The 20,026-nt window shown below is 40.5% G+C and overlaps 1 long non-coding RNA gene and 1 pseudogene across 1 annotated transcript; both read left to right on the top strand.

Moving 5' to 3' along the window:
* The first annotated feature begins 2,440 nt into the window (after positions 1-2,440).
* On the top strand, positions 2,441-6,079 carry LOC136484880 (uncharacterized). Its single transcript, XR_010766239.1, has 4 exons — positions 2,441-2,719; positions 5,282-5,409; positions 5,643-5,685; positions 5,955-6,079. It is a non-coding gene; the product is annotated as an uncharacterized lncRNA (long non-coding RNA).
* Positions 6,080-17,809: 11,730 nt separating this feature from the next.
* Positions 17,810-18,742, top strand: LOC136488392 (protein FAR1-RELATED SEQUENCE 5-like; annotated as a pseudogene).
* Positions 18,743-20,026: the final 1,284 nt, after the last annotated feature.

Here is a 20,026-nt window from a genome sequence, read left to right as displayed (position 1 = left end):
TGTGTGGGGCTGTCCAGCTGAGGCAAAAGTGTTTAACCCAAACATAGGAAAGTTAGACTCCAAGACAGTCAGCTGCCATTTTATTGGCTATCCAGAAAGATCGAAAGGATATCGCTTCTATTGTCCTGACAGACATACGAAGATTGTAGAAACAAGACACGCTGTGTTCTTGGAGGATAACATGATCAGGGGGAGCATGGTAGCACGAGAAATCAGCCTACAGGAGAAGCGGGTACATGTACCCACTCCGATGGTTGAAGAACCATTCTTCACGCTACCTGCTGCTGTTGCACCGACAGTGCAGGACACTGTAGTGCCAACACCTATTGCAAGTTCTCCCGTGGCGACAATGAATGAACATGAGGAACCTGTCCTTGAGGAACCTATCCTTGAGGAACCTATAGAACCAAATGTTGCACATGAGGAAGAACAACAACAGCCCAATGTGGAACAAGTGCCGGAGGCACCTAGAAGGTCTCAAAGAATAAGACGATCAGCTATTACTGATGACTATGAAGTTTATGAAATAGAAGAATGTCAGATGGGGGATGATCCCACCTCATTTGAAGAAGCCATGAGAAGCGACCACTCATCAAAGTGGCTTAAGGCCATGGAAGATGAATTGAAATCAATGAGTACCAATAAAGTTTGGGACTTAGAAAATATTCCTAAAGGAGCCAAAACAGTAGGCTGTAAATGGGTCTACAAAACGAAATATGACTCCCAAGGGAATATAGAAAGATTTAAAGCGCGACTTGTGGCGAAAGGCTTCACGCAAAGAGAAGGGATTGATTACAATGAGACGTTTTCTCCAGTCTCATGTAAAGATTCCTTCAGAATTATAATGGCACTTGTAGCCCACTATGATTTGGAGTTACATCAAATGGATGTAAAGACGGCTTTCCTAAACGGAGATTTGGAAGAAAATGTTTATATGGCACAACCGAAAGGTTTTGTCGTAAAAGGAAAGGAAAATATGGGATGCCGCCTGAAGAAATCAATCTACGGATTGAAGCAAGCTTCAAGACAGTGGTATTTGAAGTTTGATAGAACGATAAAAGGTTTTGGGTTTGAAGAAAATGTTGAGGACAATTGCGTTTATGCAAAGTTCAAGAATGGAAAGTACATATTCCTAATTTTGTATGTGGATGATATCTTGCTTGCTAGTAGTGATATCAATCTACTAATGGAAACGAAGAAATTCTTGTCCTCAAACTTTGATATGAAGGATCTTCGGTGAGGCCTCGTTCGTTTTGGGAATAGAGATTCACCGAGACAGGAGAAAAGGGGTTCTAGGATTATCGCAAAAGGCATACATAGAAAAGGTCCTGAAGAAATTTAGTATGCATGCGTGCAGTCCTTCACCTGCTCCTATAGTCAAGGGCGATAGATTTGGGGAACATCAGTGTCCCAAGAACCAATATGAAATTGACCGAATGAAAGCGGTACCGTATGCTTCAGCTGTTGGAAGTTTACAATATGCTCAAGTGTGTACACGCCCTGACTTAGCTTTTGTTACCGGGTTACTTGGCAGATATCAAAAGAATCCAGGAATTGAACATTGGAAATTAGTGAAGAAAGTCCTGCTGTTATTTGCAGGGCACGAAAGGCCTCATGCTTACGTATAGAAGATCTGATTCCCTGCAGATAGAGGGGTATTCAGATTCTGATTATGTGGGAGACGAAAGAAAATCCACGTCAGGATATGTATTTACTCTCAGCAGGAGGGGCTATATCGTGGAAAAGCTCCAAACAAACCGTAACTACATCCTCGACAATGTATGCCGAGTTTGTAGCATGCTATGAGGCAACGGGGCAGGTGAACTGGCTGAAGAAATTCATACCCGGATTGAAAGTGATTGATGATATAAATGAACCACTGCGATTGTATTGTGATAACAATCCAGCGGTACAGTACGCTCACAATAATAGGTCAAGTGGTGCTGCCAAACACATTGACATAAAGCACTATGTTGTGAAAGATAAAGTTCGGGATCATATAATAAATCTTGAGCATATAAGTACAGAGAAAATGCTCGCGGATCCGCTCACAAAGGGCTTACCACCCAACGTGTTCAGAGAACACGTAGCCGGCATGGGTTTAAGGGAAAGCCTATGATACCCGAACATACGAAGGGCCCAAAGAAAGTTTACATTTCAAAACGGAGAATTGTATTGTGGCTGTTAGTCTAACGACACTAATTGCTGTGACGATGGGACATTTCTATGCACTAATCTGTGATGAAATAGGATGGAAGCAAGAAAAATATGAATTGAAAGTTTTGAGTATGAAATTAAAGAACGAAGAATAGATGAGAGATCAAGGGGGAGAATGTTAGTATTGATCTCCCACCAGTTAGGCCCAACGGCCTAACTGGGCCTTGTCCTCGCGCCCTGATCGGGGGCGCCCAACCCTACATGGTTGGTGGGCCCCCGTCGCACAGCGCTATAAAGGAAGGTGGGGGCCGGGGCTCGCAGTACGAGGTTTACCGCGCCGCCAGTCACCCCACCGACATCCTAAACCCTAGACCCGATCGAAAGTAGGGGAGCTGCCAGCGACGGGAAGCACCACCGACGCCGGCAACGCCACCCGACGCACACGCCGCCGCCGAGGACGCCACAGCGCCGACTCCCTCTCCACCGACCGTCGCTGCCGGCGCGCAGATGGCGTCCGTCAACGAAACCCCGGCCGGAGCTTCAACAACTACGGCATTCTATGGTTTGCCACCTATCACCCCTCTCTCTCTGTGAAATCCGAATACTCTATTACTATGCTAAGTATCCTGATCCGATGAACATACCTAAGAACACTAACCTAACAGGTAGTGGTTCAGCATCACCCAGGGAGGGCAGGAGGCGGCGGCCGCCGCTGGTGGCGAACAAGTAGATCCGTTTTCCATGTTGCAGCAGTTTCAATCGAAACGTTGGAAAAACAGATGCCCTCCTTCGTGGCGGCGCCGCCTGTGCCCCTTTTTGTTTTCCCAAAATATCGTTTTCTATTCGCTTTCTATATTTTATTACCGCGAAGCTGCATGCCACACGGTTAATACTAGGTGGAAACAGATACGGTTTGGATACTGTCTGGCTAAAATTTGTAGTGCCCACACAATACTACATGGAAGCTGATAGGCTTTGGATACTGATGTGGGTAGAATTTGGTAATGCCCCAACTTCATAGATTTCTTACTCTCTGTGTTCCAAATTATCACACATTTTGTTTTTGTAGGTGTGCATAATTTTTACAACGCATTTAGATATGTTATGTTAGAGCATCTCCAAAAGTACCCAAAAAACGGTGTATTAAAAAATGAAAATGTCTTATGAAGGAGTATTTTATTTGTGAAGAAAAGACATTATAAAAAATATAAAGAAAACAAGCCTCAATTATTACGGCAGTGGCACACAAGTATAGCAATGGCCCCGTTCGCTTCGCTGAAAAAACAAGCCGAAGCATTATTCCGGCTAATTTGTCGTGAGAGAAAAACACCGTTACAGATTATACAGCACACACACGGGTAGTGGGCCAAGAGCTATGCCCCCTAGTCTTCACTCTTGTGTTTAGTAGTAAGTTGCTATGCCTGTTATTAACAAGAAGAACACATTTACTAGACCACAGGCATGTAATCTTGATGTAGGGGATTTTTTTTATTTTTAATCCTTTTTTATTCAATATTTTAATAATAATCGCTCCTAAAAATTTTTGCGGATCTAGCCATTTTGGTCGTGCTAGTGCCGCTGGCACGACAAAATAACGTTGTCGCGCCACATGCATTGGCGCGGCAACATCTGCCACGTTAGACAGCATTTCCGACGTAGAAAACGCTGTCGGGCCACCGGGAATGGCGAGACAAGACCGAATATTTGAAAAATCATAACTCTATGATACGACGTCGGATGAAGATAAAATTTATATGAACATTGTAGCACTCGGTTTTTTCATTTGAGGACACTAAGATGCTCAAAAAATAATATAAAATTTCAGGAGCATAATAACCGCGTACTAGTACTTGCATTAGAAAAATAATTTCTTTTTTGTATTTTGTCAAATGAAGATACTTTTTACATGAAAGTTGTAGATCTCAATGAGATCTACAATATTGTAGTTTTGAGTTTTTACATTTGAGATCGTTAAGATGCACGAAAAAATAATATAAAATTTTAGCTGCATAATAATCGCGTACTAGCGTTTGTCGTATTAGAAAAATAATATCGATTTTGTATGGTGTCATATGAAGATACATTTTATATCAAAGTTCTAGCCCTTAGTGAGATCTAAAAGTTTATAGTTTTAAGTTTTCATATTTGAGGTCGTTAACATACTCTAAAAACTAATATAGAGTTTTAGCAGCATATTAATCGTGTATCAAAGCTTATCTTTTTCGAAAAATCATATATTTCTTATTTGATGTCACATAAAAATACTTTTTAAATGAAAGTTGTAACTCTCACGAAGGGCTACAACTTTGATATAAAAAGTACCTTCATTTGACATGATACAAAAATGATATTTTTTTTCTAATGCGACAAGCGCCAGTACGCGATTGTTATGCTACTGAAATTTTATATTACTTTTTGAGCATCTTAACGACTCCAAATGTGAAAAAACAAAACTACAAAGTTTTAGAACTCATTTAGTGCTACAACTTTCATGTAAAAAGTATCTTCATTTGACAACATAGAAAAAAGATATTATTTACCATAGTTGCTAAAAAGCTAGATGCTCAGCCCTCTAAGACCCCAGTTGCTAAAAAGCTAACTTTTAATTACCATAGTTTCATAAAACCATTGGTCATGGTTAACAGGGTGATCATATGTATGATTTGTTTGAGCAGTCCTCAGTACTCACTGCTAGCCTACCATTGCTTGTAGTTCAGGTGTTCGATAAAATGCCTAGGTGTTTGATAAAATGCTTATTTTTGCGTAGAAAAGGTGTTTATTTATTGATCGGTGGTGAATGATTTAGGCATTCTTTTATGTATTTATTTTCTTATCGACAACCTGTATTCAAGCTCTAAAATCTTTGGAGACCCCAGGTGTGAGTATGACCACATACTCCATTCAGATTTAGACATATTGCTGCAAACAAGTCTTGGCTGCAAGTATCACCGGATACTTTTCACCTCTTTTTTTTTAAAACAAACTTATAGTCATACGAGAATTCCAAACTTATTGCATTGTGGAGTTACCATTTGTGGAGTTTACAATTTATATACATATCAAGCTAACAATTTATTTTGTCTGCATTGAATATGGGAAACACCAAAAAACATCAATGGTTTAGGCTCAGATTCTAGATCAGCCTTTGCAAAAGCTTTCCATGATGTTTGCCGCAAAAATGGGGTCCAGCTTCCACAAAACCCAGGCACCAACAATAGTAGTTCACGGAAAAGGAACAACCAGGTGTACAAGGTCGGTGGTCTTCAATTGTATCTTCTTTACTTATTTGAGAATTATTTAATAAAAATAATTTCTCTATAGATTATGAGTGTGCAAAATAATGAAGATGCTGATATAATTGAATACATGAAAGCAACACCAGAAAATGGGGTACTCGTCAACATCGATAATACATGAAAGCAACACCTATTTCCTTACTATGTTTCATATTTCTTTGTGTGACAAAATGTTTGTTTTCTTTGTAGCCTCAAGTTTAAACACTCTGGGGATGGAGAATGTCATCGGTGGGTGAGTCCAATGATGTTGTTGCCTTCTCAAACGATCAGTTGTTATGTGACATTCATTATGCGACAAAAATATTTAGTTATACAATACATGAGATGTGAATCTTAATGAATCTGATTTTTTGTTTTATTTTTTTATAAATTTTATTTTGTTTTGTATATTACCGTAGCTTTAGCACGGGCACAAAGCTACTGATATATTGCTTGCTTCTTTCGGTTCTAATTGTACTTGCATAGTGTTTTTACTCACACTTGTGTTTATTTGATTTTTAGGTACTACTTCATCACGACATGCATGGGAATTGGGAGGCACCTGCATGACCACAAATATCTAGTTTACATATGCTTAATTATTTATTCATAGCTTGTCGTCCTGTAATAGTTCAAGTTGAGGTTGCTCCTTTGTTGTTGTTGGTCACTGTGTGAAACAGTCTCTGTAGTTGGGATGGTCATTTTATTCTATCATTGGGTAGGGCTGTGATGCAGGTGTCAGTATTTATGAAGTTACTTTAACCATGTTAAATGGTTTTTGCCGATTCAGATTCCCAATTTCCTGGGAAGACTGCTAATAATTTTAACAATCTGGACTTAGTATAATTTAGGTGCTCTTTGGTAGACTCTGGTGGTCTCTCTAGCAGGGGAGTTCGTGTTACGCAGAAAGACAGCGGTTAGGCCATGGAAGGGTGGGTGGGGGGGGGGGGACAAGTGTAACCTAGCAATGTTGGGTTAGCATGGTGGGGGCAGCGGTGCTAGATTGATGCCATTTTGTTAGAACTAAATCATCCGTTTGGTAAAATCAGTGTTCGCCTAAACGGATTAAACGGCCAGTAAACGGTAAACGGTGGTACACTGTTTTGTTTAGGGGATAAACAGAAATTAAACGGTTGACCGTTTAAACGGTCAAAAACGGGGAAAACGGCCTAAACGGAACGGAGATAAACAGCATTAAACGGGCTAAACAATTGTTTAAACGGTCGTTTAGGCGAACACGAGGTAAATCTAGTTCAGTTTTGTATAGATAAATTTATATACTTAAGTTTATTATATTTATAAATGTGTACACTTGATATGTTACATGCATAAATATCTATATTTGGTTCTTTTCACATGCATAAATATATATACATACCAAAATAATTGATTTTTACTCGGATAAATATGTATAAATGCTAGAATACTTGATTTTTTACATGCACATATATAATTGTATGTATTTTTTTTAAAAGTACAAAACCGTTTAGACCGTTTAACTTCGTTTAAACACCGTGCAAACAGCTTAAACACTAAACGAAGGGCGACCGTGTAAAGACCGTTTACCGTTTAGGAAAATATTGGGTAAAATTAGTTCAAAGTTATTAGTATATACATGGATTCTTTTAACCCAGGGAACTCCTCTATTTTTTATGTAGATGAGTTTGTGGCATTTTCTGAAATTTATGTTGAGGATTTTGATATTGGTTACCTTGTGTTGCCAACTATACTTAACATTTCGTCAGTCATATTAGAAGAAGTAAAAAATTCTTCAAACTATAGAGCTTTGAAAAGTTAATGATATTATGCTCAAGACTGGAATTGATAGATCTTATAGATCGGTTTATCATCTCACTGAGTTAACATTGATACTTCCAGTGGTACACGAAGTAGTTCGGTGGTGGCCGCGCCGACAACGACGACATGGTGGTGGAAGGCGTCGTCACCTCTATCAAGACGCAGTCTCCGTGAGCAGAGAGGACAATGGGACACTGGACGCGGCAGTCGTCGGCCTGTGGATCCTCCTCCTCCCAGCCGTAGCAGAAGCTGGAGATCTCCGGCGACGGCACGAGTCCAAAGGAGACGCGGAAGCGTGGGCCCGTGGATGTGCAGGAGGCCGCGGAAGTCGTCTCGGCGTCGGCGACGACGACCGAGATGTCGTCGGTGCGTTTGCCGTAGCGCGGCAGCATCACCAACAAGCGGGGGCAGGCGGAGGAGCCGGCGCCGGGGACAGCCGCCGGCGGATGAGAAGGTTATCTCTGATCGATTAGGAATTCCGTGGCAACGCCGCCTCGATCGAGATCCATCGTGGTTGAGGGAGAATCAGGGCAGGGACTGTACTCGGGTTCTAGTTGTATTGTACCAGATCTATAGTAGAGGGTTAGCAGGGCCTAGGTTCTAGTTGTATTCTGTCATCTAGTAGAGGGTTAGCAGGGCCCATAAACGCCTTTTTCTTAATAAAAGGCCCATAAACGCCTTGATGTCCTAAATAGATCCGCGCACCTCAACTGTGAAGGCGTATATATCGAACAATGGCTCAGCGGGTACTCTTCTTGTACCAACAACTTGTACAACTAAATTGTTACTTTTATGATTTATTGTTTTTCTTTATGTTATAAGAATTAATTTTTGTCATTGTCTGACTATAGAAATAATGGTAAATTGTTAATTGTTTTTATGCCAACACAAATCAGATTTTATCTTGTTTGAGGTTTTGTCTAACGACTTTTTATTCTCGGAACCAAAAATTACTAATTGTGCCTACAGAAATTGCAACGAAGTAAAGCTATATTTTCAATATAAAATATATGCTAGCACTCAAATGTTGTGGACTACAAAGGATCATTCAGGGCTATCACCACCTGCTTACTACCACAATCATGTGTGGCGTAAACCATTGACCTAAGTACCACGTTTATGCAAAAGATTACCTTACTCTAATCCCACACGAAGATCAGACTAGAATATTTAATACAGATGAGGACTAGTGTAAAGACCTAATTTCCTATTCTAACCACAATAAATTACACAGCTATGATCTATACTAAGCAATCAAGATACTATAACAAGGTGGAGTATACATCTAAGCATACAAGTAAGTAAGAATGTACTTCTATTGATAAACAAAATCATACAAAACCTATATCAAGCTACCAAAGACAACTTTGGGAACCCGAGACTAGCCAGACTCGCTCAAATTTCAAGACTAACTGGCTTACTAAAGAATAAATCAAAGAGAACAAATGAAGAGCTTCTTCTGAATGTGTGTGCTGAACAATGATGCAAGCTCCACTATTTATAAGCTCTAGGGACCAAGGGGTACTTATAGTCGAACATGAGGCAATTTGGCTTCCATGTATGGATGTACGATTCTGACCTCTGCATGATACCAGTTAGAAATGTACACAACCATGGAACTCACAAACATCAAGATTATTTGGTTGAAACCATTATTTGAATTGTAACTTAGTGGGTGGAGCAATATGCATATGACTCCACCATTGGTGTTGCTTAATGTCTAGATATTCATCTATCCAACTCATCAAGATTATGATTTCAATGGAGAACACGTCATCATGGTACAAAGTGTCAAAGAGCTATAGGGTATGGCCAACCAATGTTCACAAATCACAACAGTATTTCTGTTGAACAACCGTCGCATGTTATTCCACGCCTATTTTACATTAGCATGTAAAGAAAAATAGAGACCATTGACAGAGGCGGTTTCCCTGCCGCCTTCGTTAATAAAAAACGACCGCTTGTGAAAATCTTTTTTGGAGTAGTGTGACGCGGTGAGAAGAATTCGGTGTCTTCTAGTTATAAGCCTTCGTTGACTTTGGTGACACCGACTTCACCTTCACCAACTTATCGGTGAGGGTCTTTGCTGCTGACCTAGGCGTAGTCGACTTCATCTGCGCCAATACTTTGACGAGGGGCGTCGCCATCAGCATTCGGTGTAAATTCTAGCTTCGTCCTGCTAGCTTCGGCCCGGGGGCTTGCCATTAGTGTTTGTACCAGTTTACAAACAAGTAAAGACATGCATGGCTACTTGGTCTGTGAACAAGAACGGTTCCTATTCAATTAACTCTATGTATGTGTTCTTCACTAATACATGCACCAACTTCTCACAAGAAATTTGGTGGGTTAAATTACCTTCAAAAATTAAAAATTTTATGTGGTTCCTCAAAAGAGGTGTGATATACTAACTAGAGATTATCATGATAAGAGAAACTGTCAAGGGAGCAAACTTCGTAACTTCTATAGTTTCCATGAAACAATTGAACACCTTTTCTTTGATTGTTTGTTTTTTGGCAAAGGCTCTTTGGTGGCCCTTATTTGTAGTTTTGGGTATTGTGTCCACCTCTAAGTGTTACAGACCTTTTTGTAAGTTGGTGTAAACAGGGTGGAAAAGAATATGGGTTGTTTTTACTAATAGGTGCAGCAGCCTTCTGCAGGTCTATTTGGTTGACAAGAAACGAAAATGTTTTTGACAATTGCAAACCGAAAAACTTTGTGCAACTCTTATTACGAGGAACTTATTGGCTCCATCATTGGAGTCAATTGCAGCATTGTGATGACAAGAAAGAACACACCATCTTTGGTTGTTGCACATTGGAGTCAGTGGCAATGGCCTTCTTCAACTCCCATGGGTGGCCCCATGTCTTTAGGATTAGAAACTAAGTTTATTTGGTGTATGAGATTTTTTTTTGTTTTAAGCATTTCTATCTTTTAATAACTTTTGTGTGATTCCTCACTTATGGGGATGATGGCGGATGTTCTTCCATTATCTAAAAAATCAGCATTTGTGTCAAGTTCAACTTCATCGTGGCACCTTTGACTAAGGGGCTCGCCATTAGCATTGATGTCAACTTTAGCTTCACTTTGATACCTTTGGCTTAGGGGCTCGCTGTCATCATCGGGTCAACATCAGCTTCACCCTGCTACCTTCAGCTTGGGGGATCATCATTAGCACCGACACCAACTTTTGTTTTGCCTTGACAGCTTCAGTGTAGGGGCTCGTCGTCAATGTCAGCATCAACATCAGCTTCGACTCACTATGTTCGATTCAGGAGCTCGGCGTTAGCCTCAGGGTCTACTTCAGTTTCTCCCCACAACCTTTGGACGAGAAGCTCGCTGACTGATCCGGCAACAACTTCAACTGCAACGCATCAACAGCATCAACTACAACTTCGCCCCATCTACAATGACTTCAACTTTGCCCCACCATCACGTTTGGCTCAAGTGTAATGCTGACTACTTCAGTGATGCCTACAGCTTTGCCTAGCCATACCTTTGGCCCAAACAAACTTGCCCTCAACTTTATCAATGTCTACAAGCTCGAAGAACCCCCCCCCCCCCTCCTAAGCTCCATCATTGACACCTTCGTTGACTAGGAACTAGACCTTCTCCCACTTATAAGGACCAACCAAGATAGGCTAAGGAAGGTGCATTGGAGAACCATCCAACCTGGAGGACATGCCTTGCATGGCACTCATTAGTCGAAGAATGAAATACCTGTTGACTATGGCAACTACTCCACCTATGTCCACCTCGACAAAGGTGTCATCATCAACCTTCGATGATTACTCTTATGTTAGTCTACCATCAACAATTATGATAGCCAGTATGACTATTTCCATTACACTTTGGCCATAGAGAGCTACACCTAGAGCGTTGAACCACAAAATGGGTGGAACAAGCAGTAGTGAGATCATCGACCTCTGCAACCTAACATATTGTACCAAAACATTTTCCACTTTTAGGACACAAATCAAAGCATTGAATAGACATAGAATTTAGGCTTAGGTTGTGCATGATTATTTCCATGTTGTGTGCATGCTCTTTTCTTCATTCTTTTTTTGTCACACTAGGTTTTTGGGTGGATTTTCTAGTGAGACACACATGTAGAGGCAGTCATGGGGAGTCCCTCATGGCAAGAGAACCGTATGCATGAGCCGTATTCCTATACTGTAGAAATTTGTTATTGTTGTACTCTCTAAGAACTAGTGGCTAAGAGCATCTCCAAGAGTTCTCTAAATCCCTTCTTAATCCTAGGTTTTTAACAAGATGAGAAAAAAACCCTCTCCAACAACTCATAATCCATCCTCCTAACCTTTTAGAACTTGGGAAAAGTCACCTAGTTCCGCGTAAAGTTACGTGCTTCCGAGTCGCGTGTATCTTCTCTCTCCCGCATGTGTTTGTCGGCCAATCTAAAGGTGGAAGGCTGTGGAAAGAATAAAGAGTAGGAAAGGGTTCCTGATGCAAATGTACAAGAGACAAAGAATATATAAAAGTGGTTAGGATCATTTAGAAATAGTATAGGATTCATGATGTAAAATTGTCTTCTATATTTTAGGAGTGGATTATTAGAAACTCTTGGTGGTGGCCTTCTTTATTCCTTGCAATATTTTTTAGGAATTGTAAAACTTCATGTTTTTAGGAAGAAAATATTAGGTACTCTTGGAGATGCTCTAAGGAGCTATTGTTGGAGGTGTGGGTGGTCAAGATTGTAAAAAGGCCCTGGAGGTCAATGGAGCCCCATGTAATTTGTAAACAAAATGGGGTAGGGTGAAAGATTGCCTCCTCCAACCTCCCCCATAAATATGGTCTCAGGGGAAAGAGCTAGGGTGGTTCCCCACTTATATCAAAACTCATTTGTATCCCCTCTTCTCCCTCCTATTCAGGCATGTCCCAACACATGCGCCAATCCTTTGGATCTTCACATAGGAATAAAAGTTTCAAACTTACCTCACATATATGGCAGCATTTTGAGATAAATATATGATACTTACATTTCAGTAGAAGATCAATATATTCATTGCAATCAACTGTTCATAGCAACTAGAGGTGTTGAACGTTGTCGTGTGTTATCGTCGGATGCCAAGTTTATTCGCTCCGATCCACCCCAGCTTAATCCCAAGTCCATAAGTGAACCCGACACACCTCTGCAGCACTCAGCACGCTCCCGTGTTATCGTCGGATGCAGCTTATTCGCCCATAGCACTCGGCATGCTCCTGCGTTATTGTTAGAAGAGCTCATTAGATTGCAAATAGTGGCTTGAAGTTATGGTTTGGAATGTAGGTATTCCTGTTGAGAAACACCCCCGCTCGATGTTGTCACTTGGTAGAATTCAACTATCGTATGCCTAATGCATCTTTAAGTTATAAGAGAGCATATGAAGCTTTAAGGCAGAATGACCCACAATACACTCAAGAGCCTGGCAAAGCTTTGTGCCTTGTTAGAACCATTCTATGATAGTATCTAACTCGAATTATTAAACTTTAGTTTGCTACTTTCATTAGATTTGGGGAGGAAGTAAAGATTACAAAAATTGGCCTCATACTTGAAATATGCATTCTTTTTAAGTTGAAATTCCTTGAGTTTCACTTGAACGAGGGATTTGGTGACGGAGCATTCAGATGTCTAAAATGGAGAGGACATTTAGAATACTACTTTTTGAATACTCCTTATTCCTTAGAAGTTTGTGACTCAATCATTGAGTAGGAACATAATGTCACTAATGGTGAGGTTAATGAGTTAGATGCATGGGTAGATTGGGGCAGACATCAAAGTGGTGAGAGAAGAAAAAATAATGAGTTGGATCGGTACTTAGAAGAACAAACAATGTTTCTAGGAGTTGATCTAGATATCATGTATTCAACAAGATATTAGATATCCAATACTTCATGCATGGCACATGATATTTTGGTTGTATCTGTATCCACGGTGGCCTTTGATAGATGGGTTCTTCATATTGAAGATTATTTTTTGGTTCCTTGTGGATCTATGTGGAGTGCATGTAGTGCGTCACATGGAATTCTCGGAGTTCCCCATCTTCTAATCATGGTTCGGTGACCGCAGGTGGAAGATTTAATATTACCAGGGTTCGGATTGCATCTGCCATAAGCCGATCCCTATATATGTCGCTGCTACCAATTTTTGGCTGATTTATTTATAGTAATAAATAATTATTGGTGGTTTGAGATTGTTTCTGCATTTGGAGCCTGAATTATGTACCTCTGTTGCTGCTACTATTATTATCGGATTTCTACTGTGAGCCATCGAAGTGTGCAACGGTCCCGGTAGTCATAGAACTTTTCAGCGTCGATTTAATTGCTCTCTAGGCCATGCCCTCCGTCTAACCGGCGGCGATAAGGGTGCTTGGATAGCTCAATTTGTAGTAGTGACATGAACGTCACGAATATTGAACCATGAAAAAATCTAAATATTATGACAGAAATGAAATGTCACAAAAATGCTACATGTGTTGTAGTGGTTGCATAAGCTTCACCACTATTAGAGTTGGCTAGACCTCACTAGAGTTGGTAAAGAACATGACCAAAAAGAGAAATGATTTACGGTGTTGAGATGCACAGAAATACTGAAACATTGAGTTGGGGTGGGACTTTAGTAGACCCACCCCCGTTCACACATACCTAACCCCAAAGTGAAGGCTTGTTTGCTCAATGTTTCTGTTGCAGGATATTTGAGTTTTCACAGGGATCACTAAGGACGCGTTTGGCGCTGCTCCCGGCGGCTCCGGCTCCTCACCTCGGGTACTATAGCGACACTGTAGCAGGAGCCGTTTCGGAAATCGAGGCGCAAAACAAACTGAAAAGAAGCCGAAAAGAGGAGGAGCCGGCGAAGCCACGATTTCGAGCTCCGCCGGCTCCGTGCTACAGTGCATGAACAGTGCCGGAGCCCCCGGAGCTCCTCCAAACGGGTCCTAAAGCTCCACGCAGGCACCTAAAGCCATTTGACTAGGACATTTAATTTTTGGAATGACATCATAAATCAAAGAGAGGGAACGTTAGGAGAACGGAAATAAGAGGAGAACCACAACCCATGGTGAAAATGAAAGAAGCTTGATACTGTTATAGGCATACAAAGCTCGGATGGACAAAGTGACACATCGAATTATGTTTCCTCCTGAGTTGGATCTAACTAGGGTTGGGGTTAAATTTTGTAAAGACTTATGGTCTATTTTGAATAAAATAATATAAAACACAATATCACAATAATAATCCCATAATCTAGGTGAGACATACTTTTGGAGGATTATAGGCATTTCTCAACTTGGTTGCATTTCGAGCTCACTTGACCACCTATCCAAAAATAGGTTCTTTCTTAGATTAGTAGTCCATATAGTTTTGGGATCAACCATGCTTCAAGCTAAATTTACTCTGAAAACCAAATAACGGCACCTCAAAAAGCACTACCAGAACCCCTACTCTTATGGCATCCCGGGCAATCTCAAAACCCAAATCCAGATACGAGCAGAAAGATCACAATGGTCTAACCATCAATGAAAATCCCAACAACAACGAGATAACTACTCAGCAGCAAAACCCACTCGAAAGACAATCTATTGTACAAGAAGCCTCAAAGCTTCAGACAAAGATCGCCAAGTAGCAATGGCCTCCTTCCAATGCATTGAGCCAAACTTGCTCCAAAGGCACAAAGACAAAAGAGATCACAATACGTGAGTAGCACTTGATGATAGGTGAAATGACTATGGTGCCCCTATTTATTAGAAGAGTTTCCCACACAAATGGGCTATCGTATATTCGGATCGTATGGGTTAACTCCCACAATTACAGCATGTTACATTGAGATATGCGGCCTGGTTGCTACACGGGAAGCTGATATGGGCATTACCTAATGCCTAAGTTTTGAAATACTATGTTTATGGGGCATTTTGAATCATAAAACATCAAGTTTTCTGAGTCGAAGGTACTAATTAATAAATTGATTAAAAGACCAAAATTTCCCATTGAATAATAAATAAATGATATAATTTCATATGAAAATAATGTTTGAAGCTTAATTAAATGATACAAAAAAGTCAAATATAAAAATTGTTGCATGCACTTATATAAAAGAGAAAAAAGTAAGCCACATTAATAGGCATGTGGGTTTACAGAAAGCGATCCATCTGGGTGGTCTGGTTTGAATCAAACTGTTCAACTGTGACTCACATAAACAAAGCAATACTTATAAGTCACTTACATGGAGACTGGGATCTTCCTCCCTTGTGATCGTGGACTTTGCACCCTTCTAGCTTGACACTCTTGAGAGTTTGAATCCATCATTCCAATATGCATTGTACCTGGATTGTGATGAGCATATAACCAACATATTCTAGGCTGATGCAAAAATGATCCTTGATTATTCACACTTTAATTTGGTGATGTCACATTCTACGCCACTTTTGGCACACACAAAGAATATAGACCATTTGGTATTTTTCTTGGGCTCAATCAGTTTAGAGAAACCGCTAATTTTGGTGCTGCAGTTGTATTTAATGAAACAATAGACTCATGCAAACACATGGTTGATATATGCCCATGTGTGTCGAGTTATGATGAGTGATTGTCAGGAGATGATCAGGCTTTGGTTAAGTTTGAGACTAACCCTAGCGTGAGTGTATGGACAACATGTCTTTTGACTGTGTTGGTGTGCAGGTGTGGATCACAGAGACTGTCAATGAACATGGAGAAGGTCAAGTAGAGACGTGGCGTGCCAATGGACTGGGAGGGGTGAAGGACAGATGTGAGAATTGGACCGAGGGACCAAGATGGCTGGAAGACTAGCTATGTGGCTGACACTTGAGGACATCAACAAGCAAGTGCACATGTGGAGGAGTAGACCATGTTGACTAAGTCAAGATGGCGGTTGACCAAGTCAAGCGGAGGAGCTGGAGGACTTTTTGATTGGGCAGTCAAGGACAACGGTGATACATGTCGATATCATAGAGGAAGCGTAGTGAATACACTTCTCCAGAGGGCTTTGGTGGTTTTGGCCTCAAAATCACCGGTAGACGGTTTTTGGGTTTGGGCCCCAAAACCTGGTTGGAGTTCTGAATGGACTTGGTGGCAGCATGTGGTGGCATCGTGAAGCTTGCGTTGAGGCGAAGCAAAGTCATGAAGAGCCCATGGCGATAAGATGCAGATCTCAAGTTGGACCATTTTGCCCCGGTTAATAAGTGGTTTAGCCTAAATATCTAAGAGCTTAATGGGAATGTGTAATAGCTCTATAAATAAGATAGGAGGCTACACCAACCAGCTATCTCTTCCATTAGCTTTTGTCTAAGTCACTAGGTTATTTTTAGGAAGCCAGTCTTAGTTTTTGTTGTGTTTGAGATCCATAGTGTAGAGAGTGATTTCTCTATTGTGTTTAATCTTTCCTCTGTAAGAAATAGACTTGGTTGATCTTTAGCAGTAAATAAACCATGTCTTTCGAGATCTGAGTCTATGTTCTTACTGAGTTGGATTTGTGTTTTCCTTCTTCTTCTCACCTCCCTTTTCTATTTGATGGATTTTGTTTTCCTGCATGTTTGAGGGAGTTTTGAGTTGATGGATTCGTGCTAGGATCTCTGAGGAACAACTCTACCATGTAATTTGGGCAGATCCCTCACGAACATGCAGATCCACCATTTGGAGGAAAAAACGGAGAAACCCTCTTTTTTTAATGAATTTCTAGATATGAGTTGATTTTGTGTTTCCTGAGTAATGATATTTGGTGGATAGCTTCTATTCACCCTAGGGAACCTCTTTGCAAAATTTCATATTTTTTGGAGCTTGTTTGAATTTATTTTGAATTTTTCTAGAAGAGAATTCCACTTAAATCTGCGTGTGTAAACTAGCCCAGACCGGTTTGCAAACCGGCCCAAGCTGGTTTTTCAAGTTGCACCGATTGAGCTGTTTTTTGGTGGAAATCTTCTCCTTGATGTTTGAAACACCTCCAGCAAATTTCAAGTCCCTTTGAATTCATTCGGTTGGCTTCTGTCTTTTCCACCGTCGTGGGCTGAAGAAAATTGGCTCTGGCCTGTTTTTGCTTCTGTGGTTGTTCCGTTGTGTCCTCGTGTCTCTCTTGAGTGCATCTAACCACCAGTTGGCGTGTGCGTACTCTCCTTGGAGTTTTTGGTGTTTTGAGCGCTTGATTTGGTGGTGTTGGGACAACAGATGAAATCAAAAGAAAATTGGATTAGGCTCCTATTCACCCCCCTCTGGTCACCTTGCTCGGTCCTTCAACTCATTTACATGGTTGTTTGAGACCTTTCTAGCTGCTCATAATGGAAAACAACATAAAACTATTTATACAGATCAAGATGCAGCAATGGCAAAAGCTATAAAGATAGTGCTCACTCAATCATACCATGGATTGTGCACATTTCACATAATGCAACCAAGAAAATGATGAGGGTGAAGATGAAGATGAAAAATCTCATATTCTCTCTAATTTTAGTGCTTGTATGCATGACTATGAGGACAAGGAAGCATTTCAAGAAGCTTTTGACACTATTAGATCTAAAGTCCACAAGCAAACTTGGTTAGATAGTATCTAAAGGGTGAAAGAAAAATGGGTTGAATGTCATATGAGAGAAGTCTTCAGTTTGGGAGTGAGAAGTACACAACTAAGTGAGAACTTTAACAATGCATTAAAGAACCATTTGAAATCAGAATTTGATATTGTTCGATTTGTGAAGCACTTTGAGAGGACAGTCGAAGAAAAAAGAGGAAAGGAATTGGAATATGAATTTGAGGTAAGGAAGAAGATACCAAGAATACTAATGCGTACACCTAGGTTGGTGCAAACAAGTGAAGTGTATACTCCGGTTACTTTTGAAGCTTTCCAAAGCGAATATGAACGATCTTTGGCTGCATGCACTAGAGTATTGGATGGAGATAACAAATATGTTGTTTCAGTTGGAAGTTTACATGGTGATTTTCAGTTATGAAGATGAGCACATAGTAGTAGGTGATCTTATAAACCAAACAGCTTCATGTAGTTGTGGAACGTTCAATAAGACTGGAATATTGTGTGCACATGGTCTAAAGGTTCTTGATTTGATGAATATAAAGATATTGCCAACACATTATGTATTAAAGAAATGGACTAGAGATGCATGCTGTGGAAGTATACTTGATAGGCAAGGAAGAAACTTGGTCGAAAATCCAAAACTAGAAACTCAGCTTCGGTATAGGATCCTTTCCCATAAATTCCTCAATTGAGCATATAAAGCAGCCAACTCTCCAGAATGCTGTAAGTTGATAGACAATGCACTTGATTGCCTTGGTACAAAACTAGAGAATTTATCTACTAGTGCTATATGGATGAAAACACATGATGTAATGTCCAAGAAAATGTTGACCCAAATGTGCAGCAAAGTGATTAATTTTTCGGTGCTGCAAAGTTGAAGAAAAAGGAGGTTCAGCCTAAAAAATTAAGGATACAGAGAACTTGGTTAGATAAGTTACACATACAGAGAACTTGTCATTCAATTCTATACTTCCAAAAAATGGACTAACCAGTTGAACTTTCATGGGCAGCAACAAAAAAAAATCATGTTCATTGGTTTAATTTGCTAGCCGCTGGATGGATTATGTTCCGTGAATGGCTAAGGGGCATGATCTACGTATTCCGTCAGGTACAGGTCCTCCTCTGGAATATGAGATTTTTTTTTTGTATTTTCTACGTTTTTCTATACAAAAATAAATCGATTTTTATGAAATTCTTGTAGGTTTGTATGAAATTCTTGTGTTCTGAAGAATGCCATGCATAGTGTTGGGAGCCAAAAAAGGCTTGTCCATTTAACGCTGGACTTTTTCATGTTGGTATTCAACATATGTCTCACATCAGATGCAAAAAAACACGCACATAGCATATTTGAAGACTTCCTTATTCCAAGCAAGGGGCATACGTGTCATTAAAGACACATTTAAACCGGAACATTGCACACATTTAGGGGGTGTTTGGTTTCCTGGACTAAATTTTAGTCCATGTCACATCGGACGTTCGGATGCTATTTAGGAGAACTAAATATGAGTTAATTATAAAACTAATTACATAGATGGAGGCTAATTTACGAGACGAATTTATTAAGCCTAATTAATCCGCCATTAGCACATATATACTGTAGCACAACATTGTCAAATTATGGACTAATTAGGCTTAAAAAATTCGTCTCGCAAATTAGCCACAATCTGTGCAATTAGTTATTTTTTTTCGTCTATATTTAATACTTCATGCATGTGTCCAAACATCCGATGGGACAGGGACTAAAATTTTCCTGTAGAAACCAAACACCCCCTTATTCTCTTATTATAGCTTTCTCTGTCTTCCCAGGAGCGCCATCCATGGCAGTGGTGGTACCGGAAGCTAGGGAATAGTGTAAGCTGTAAACAAGAGTCCATGTCATGCATATTTCTTATCTATTACTCTCACTGTTATTCTATCTTATTCCACAGTGTCACGTCATCATCCTTTAATCCCAAACGTCATGATGATCTAGGCATAGCCACAGCCTACATGCTACCCTCAGCTACTCACGCAGGCCCAGCCCAATCCAGCTGGTGCTTGCCGGTTAACATGCATGCTTTCATGGCTCCATCGTAGGAAGCCACAGCACACATCGACCCTACCGCTTCCCCTCCTCCACGTACCGACGTACGCCCCGCCCTGGATGGCCGCTGCCCTCCCCGTCTCTCCCGTTGGCCCTCGCCCCTAGCCCTTCCTGATCTTCCCTGATCATCATCAATACTGGATGTCAAGGGTCTCCATATGGCATTTATCATTTGGAATTTTGGATGGT

Source organism: Miscanthus floridulus, chromosome 10 (assembly GCF_019320115.1).
Source record: "Miscanthus floridulus cultivar M001 chromosome 10, ASM1932011v1, whole genome shotgun sequence".
Classification (NCBI taxonomy): Eukaryota; Viridiplantae; Streptophyta; class Magnoliopsida; order Poales; family Poaceae; genus Miscanthus; species Miscanthus floridulus.
This window is presented reverse-complemented; position numbering and strand designations above follow the sequence as displayed.